Here is a 6,671-nt window from a genome sequence, read left to right as displayed (position 1 = left end):
TCGTTTTGAAAATCAGAGGGTGCAAAAAATACACATAATTACTTCGAAAGTTGTCTTTAAAGTTCTTAGCAGTGTTTGTTACTAATCAAAATTGATTTCTGATATATTTACAGTGCAATCCCTGCTGAAAAATCCAGCGCAAACCAGCCTAGGTTGGTTGGCTGGTTTTAGCTGGTTGACCAGCCTGGTTTTAGAGGGGTTTTGGCCATTTCCAGGCTGGTGTCCAGCCATTTCCAGCCTGGTCTTAGCTGGTCATGCTGGAAAAAGACCAGCTAAAACCAGCTTGACCAGCCTGGTTTAAGCTGGACATAGCTGGTTTTGGCTGGACTCCCAGCCTGACCAGGCTGGAAATGACTGGAAATGGCCAAAACCCCTCTAAAACCAGCATGGTTGACCAGCTAAAACCAGCAAACCAGCATAGGCAGGTTTACGCTGGATTTTTCTGTTGGGAAAATATCTTCATAGGACACGATCTGTACTTAATATTCAAATAATTTTTTATAAACCCTTCAGAAAAAAAAAACATCCTAAACCAGCCTAGTCAAGTTAGTTAAAGCTGGTCGTTTCCCAGCATGACCTGCTAAGACCAGCCTGAAAATGACCAAAACCCCTCTAAAACCAGGCTGGTTGACCAGCTAAAACCAGTCAACCAGTCTAGGCTGGTTTAAGCTGGATTTTTCATCAGGGAAATTAATTATTTTGACCCATACAATGTTTTTTGTGGAATGAAAGACTAAAGAAGCTGCAGTTTCATGTCAATTTAAAATATTTCATAAGCATAACATGTATAAATCTGTAATCTCAAATGATTACAAGCCTTCTGGAAACTCACTGGTCAAAGTGTGTGGTAAGTAACTTGTGTTTTACTATCACACATACATTTCAAGAGTTCCCACTTAGATATGCTTGGCACTTATAGCAGGTTTGGCATGCTGTCCCGGGAGAGAACCCTGAGCTCGGAGATATTTGAGCCCAGGGCTCCCGCCTGGTCTAGAAGCATATTAGGAGAACCGAGATCAGGTAGGTCTCGATCGCTCCCCCTTTAGAAGGGGAGAAAAAGGAGGAGATGGGGTGGAAGGGGGGATTCTTCCAAAATGAAGTGCAATGAGGAGAAAGTGATCCATTTATACTAAGCTAGGATCATTCTGATTGGGTTATTACTGATTACGGATGAGTGACCAGCGGTGCACAATCATATCACGTGCTCCTCTCGAAATTAGTTTATGAAACTTCACTTGAATCCCTTCAAAAGCTGAATAAACACAGACACCTATTTATTTCGGCCTAAAAACACCTTTATTGGTATTTCGATCTGTTTGAAGTTACCGGTCATAGAATGTTTGCTGTATTGATATTTCTATAATGAAGGAAGCTCCTCATTAAGTGTCTACTGTATTAATAGCAGGTGATATCTTGCATTGTACAATGGTTGGTAAATCTGTGTTTAAAAGCAAACGCTGAAATAAATGAGTATAAATCAGATGTTGCAGACTAGTTTTCCTCTAAGCTAAAAGTAACCGCAGGATAAATCAAGGAAACATTTGTTCAAACAAGTGGACAGAATGATTGTGTCAAATGCTTATTTTGTTATAGATTACTGATTTACTTTAGGGTTTTCCATGCAGTGCTTCAGAGAAAGCCGAGATCATAAATGTGCTGTCATTGCAGTGTGCGCAGTTGTTCAAGTATGCCAGAAGCTGCTGATTCACAACATTTTTTGACATCAGAAAATGAAACCACAGCTATTATTTTGCAGCTTAGGTTTTAACTATCCTTCCCAAGACCACAAACCCAGTTTTATGTTTCTTTTACCATTATAGTATCAAGTAAAGATGACGATATTTTGCTAATAAAACTCTATTCTTGATTAGTAATGTGCATTGTTTGCTTAAAGGCCCCTGAAGTGTTTTGAAATGTTGATTTTTTTATTCGATGTTAGAGGTAAACTCTAAACATGAAGAGAGGGTGGGACATAGAGTAGCCCCGCCTCCTTTAAAAAAACAGCCAATAGTGTTTTGTTTTCATCACAGCTCTCCCTGCTGAAAAATCCAGCTTAAACCAGCCTAGGCTGGTTGGCGGGTTTAACTGGTAGACCAGCCTGGTTTTAGAGGAGGTTTGGCAACTTCCAGGCTGGTTTCCAGGCATTTCCACCCTGGTCTTAGCTGGTCAGGCTGGGAGATGACCAGCTAAAACCAGCTTGATCAGCCCAGCCAAGCTAGGAGTCCAGCCAAAACCAGCTATATCTAGCTTAAACCAGGCTGGTCAAGCTGGTTTTAGCTGGATTTGGCTGGTCATTTTCCAGCCTGACCAGCTAAGACCAGGATGGAAATGGCTGGAAACCAGCCTGGAAATGGCCAAAACCCCTCTAAAACCAGGCTGGTCAACCAGCTAAAACCAGCCAACCAGCCTAGGCTGGTTTAAGTTGGACTTTTCAGCAGGGCTCCCATTGAGAGTGTTTGAGATCAATAACATCAAATGAAAAGCCAATGAAAAGAAGGGGTGGGGCATGTCAGATACTAGAGAGCATTTGATTGGTCAAAATATTTGATGACAAACTGAAGAATGAGGTGATGTAAAATTATGCGGAAGTGACAAACTACAAGAGGTTTGTATCTTCTAAACGTGAAGATAAAATATCTGTAATATAGATATTATAACCTGTAGCTCATCGCAGGGGTGTCCAAACTTGGTCCTGGAGGGCCGGTGTCCTGCATATTTTAGTTCCAACCCCAATTAAACACACCTGAACCAGCTAATCAAGCTGTTTCTATAGCTGCGTCCCAAATCGCATACTTATGCACTATTCTACGCCATTTTGTAGTATAAATAGTGTAAGTAGTGTGTTCACACTGAAAACTCTAAAAATAATAAGTGCACTTTAATTACCCGGATGATGCCCTCATTCAGCCGCTAAAATGAAGTGTGTAGTGATGGACACTTCACGCACTCCACGACCGCAGATTTGCTTACGTAGCGGAAGGGGCGGAGCTATCAGACACACATGTTAAATAACTTTATTTATTTTGGATGGTGAAAGCAAAATTCTCCTACGAGAGTGATTATAGCGCCTCCCGATGGTGAATGCGGTTATACTCACGGCAGCTATTATTTGATAATTCGGTTGTTTATTTCACTGATTTGGCAACCATCAAACGTCATCAGGGAAACGGTTGAAATTTCCGCTTAGTAAAAAAACATTAGTGTGCCATTTGGGATGACACTACATACATATACTATCCTGTTGAGTGTTTAAGTGCATAAGTACATAGTGCATGAGTGTATAGTGTGCAATTTGGGACGCAGCTTATGTGTACTAAAAACATCCAGGCAGCCGTGTTAAAGGAAGTTGGAGCTAAACTATGCAGGACATCGGCCCTCCAGGACTGATTTTGGACACCCCTGGCTTATAGATTTCCGTAAAACTGACACACTGATACTAACATCTAAAAAAAAAATCATTTTAATTTCACGGTAGCTTTAATTTTGACAAATTGAAAGATGATTTTAATGTATTTTAATTGTTTTGAACCTTCAGACTCCAGATTTTAAACAGTTGTATGTCAGCCAAATATTGTCCAATCATAACAAACCATACATTAATACATTTTCTCCATCTAATTATTTATTCCGCTTTCAGATAATGCATAATCCAAAAATGTACACATATGACTGGTTTTGTGGTCCAGGATCACAAATATTCTGCAATTCACTCCCATTCATATATACAAAACTGCCCTTATACATTCATCAGTGCATCCTCAATGTCAAACCCCAGCTCAGATCTAAAATAATCATGAGATTTTGGATAAAAATATAATCTCGTTCTAATTATCACAATGAATAATCATTCCAATTTACAGAAAATTACGGGAAATGCTTGAAATGTTCCCTCAGTTCTGCAATGAGTCAGCGTTTCAGTTCTGAAAGGTCTATTAATTAGTAACACTTGACAATAAGAGCCGTTTCGTTTGCATTGGTTAATATATTACTGTAACAGGGAGCAATACATTTATTCATTCACTTTCCTACAGCTTAGTCCCATATTTGGGGTCACCACAGTGGAATGAATCGCCAACAATTCCAGCATATGTTTTACACAGCGGATGCCCTTCCAGCTGCAACCCAGTACTAGCAAACACCCTTACACACTCACATTCGCACACACACATATACACTATGGACAATTTAGTTCATCTAATTCCCCTATAGCGCATGTGTTTGGACTGTGGGGGAAACCAGAGCACCCAGAGGACACCCACACCAACACGGGGAGAACATGCAAACTCCACACAGAAATGCACAATGGCCTAGATGGGACTCAAACCAGCGACCTTCTTGCTGTGAGGCGACAGTGCTAACCACTGAGCCATTTATTCATAACTATCTTAATGTTAGTTATCAAAATACTTGTTGTTGGTTCATGACTACTCAAACAACTGCTTTTAAAAAAGTCTTGGTAAAGGTTTAACATTAAAAAATATACATGTTCATTGTCCATTCACGCTTTCCCAGTACTCGGTTGCAGCTGGAAGGGCATCAAGCAGCAACCTCCCGCTCTCCCTCAGGAAGCCAATACGGAAGTAACTAAAACTGCAATTCATCCGAAATTCCGCTAGTCCTGGCCGCTCCTGACTCCATAATAGAGCAAATTTCAATTGAGCCCACTGTTAGAATGGCCAACTTTACAGCAGAAAAAAAGGTGTTTACAGCCTGCTACAAACAAAGATTTTGGTTAATACAGCTAATATTACCCTTCATGACAACTGTGAGGGGGGTGAATTTTTTTATAACTCATCCGTTTCCTTTATATTAAGTTATATTAAGTTTGCATAATTAAGGGCGTGGCCACTTGAGTGACAGCAAGGTCTCGTTGGTCGCCGTCACGTCACCTCAGCTGAATCCTGCAGATTAGCCACTGAACTCGGCATATTTATCGTATTTCTGTGTTGTTTTATGTGGCTTTACACAGTCGACTGCCTTTTGGACTTGTTTCCTACAATTATTAGATGGCATGGCATGCTGAGTGCACTTAATTGTGCTCACAAACCATTCACGTGGCCTCCGTTTCCCATGTGAGTAAAGTTATATACTTATATACCATCTCTATACATGTATTTGTTTTATTTAAGATCATTTATCGTTTATATTTATATTTAGAGCTGTAATGCACTCCAGCATCTGTCAGATTGATTAGCTGTAGGCTCTAGAACAGTCATCTGAAGCGTTGTCATACAGTGTTATGCTGGATTTCATCAATAGTCTTACAGTAACTAACACAGACTATATCTGAAGTGTTTGGAAGTAATTTGCGTTTTCCTCCTGTTGAAAAACGTCATAAGAACAATGTTTAGTGGCTCAATGCATTACAGCAGTGTTTTTAAAAGACTAAACACTTTATTGATATAGTGTACAACCAAGCACAAGTGGTCAGAACACAAACGAGTCACAGGTGATAAAGTATTAAGCGTCCCAAAGTAAAGTGTGTCTGAGCCAGGTCCAAGCTAAATGCCAGCAGTTTTCTGTAGCTCCGCCCACTCTCCGCCCTTGTTTGGTATCCCGCCGTAGTTGTGATGACGCGCGAACAAAATGGCGATGGTTGGCCTACTTGTGGCTTCTTTTGCGCTCTTTAGAAACCTATGGGTGACGTCACGGACACTACGTCCATATATTTTACAGTCTATGAAGGGCATCCGCTGTGTATATATGTTGGATTAAAGGCACAGCCAATCAAAATGTCCATATGTGTTTTGGGGGCGGGAGGACTAGGAGAGAACGTGATTAAACCCTGGGCTAATGTTGACAGCGCCATTTTTTTAAAGTAAATTAAATTATTGGTGGGGACATTTCAATGGTCGGTGAATGTTAATATGGACGCGTCCATTCCGTCCACCCTAAATCTACACCCCTGGCTGGATAAGTTGGCGGTTCATTCTGCTGTGGCGACCCCAGATTAATAAAGGGACAAAGCCGAAGGAAAACTAATGAATGAATGTCCATGACATCTTATTGTAAAGTGATACTCATTAATACACATTTTCTGGTCTGTTACTGTTCATATCACCAGAAACTGTTCATATCTGTAAAAGTGACATACGCTGCTATGTTTGGTCAATTCCTCTCATACATTCTTCATTATGTCTACAAACATGTTTAGTGAAAACACCAGTGCAAATTAGTCCAGTAATGAGGTTAGCCGTCTTAATATTTCAAGAAAAGCAACATACAGTTGAAGTCAGATTAATTAGCCCTCCTGAATTATTGCATATTTTCCCCCAATTTCTAATCATAATAGTTGTAATAATTCATTTCTAATAACTGATTTATTTTCTCTGCCATGATGACAATAAATAATATTTGACTAGATATTTTCAAGATACTAGTATTCAGCTTAAAGATTCAAGAAACCCTGGAGTACTTTTTTTTTTTAGATGTTAACAGATGTGTGTGTGTGTTGAGCATCAGTTAAGACAATGTTAGCACCTGTCAGCTGTAATTGTGGGGAAAACTGGATAATTCTGAGCTTTTGTCAGCTAATTTCAGCTTCCGGGATTAAATTGATTTTTGGGGCGAATCAAAAACAGTGACGTAGCGCAAAACTGCAAGTGCAAAGATGGTTTTCCATTATTATTCATAGCAGAGTTTTCTTATCCTATGAGAAGAGCCGGCTTCTT

At 40.0% G+C, this 6,671-nt stretch overlaps 1 long non-coding RNA gene across 1 annotated transcript; it reads right to left on the bottom strand.

Moving 5' to 3' along the window:
* Nucleotides 1-1,273: 1,273 nt before the first annotated feature.
* Nucleotides 1,274-2,708, bottom strand: LOC141377095 (uncharacterized). Its single transcript, XR_012389087.1, has 2 exons — nt 2,390-2,708; nt 1,274-2,098 (listed from the first exon to the last, which is right to left on the bottom strand). It is a non-coding gene; the product is annotated as an uncharacterized lncRNA (long non-coding RNA).
* Nucleotides 2,709-6,671: the final 3,963 nt, after the last annotated feature.

Source organism: Danio rerio, chromosome 13 (genome assembly GCF_049306965.1).
Source record: "Danio rerio strain Tuebingen ecotype United States chromosome 13, GRCz12tu, whole genome shotgun sequence".
Lineage (NCBI taxonomy): Eukaryota > Metazoa > Chordata > Actinopteri > Cypriniformes > Danionidae > Danio > Danio rerio.
This window is presented reverse-complemented; position numbering and strand designations above follow the sequence as displayed.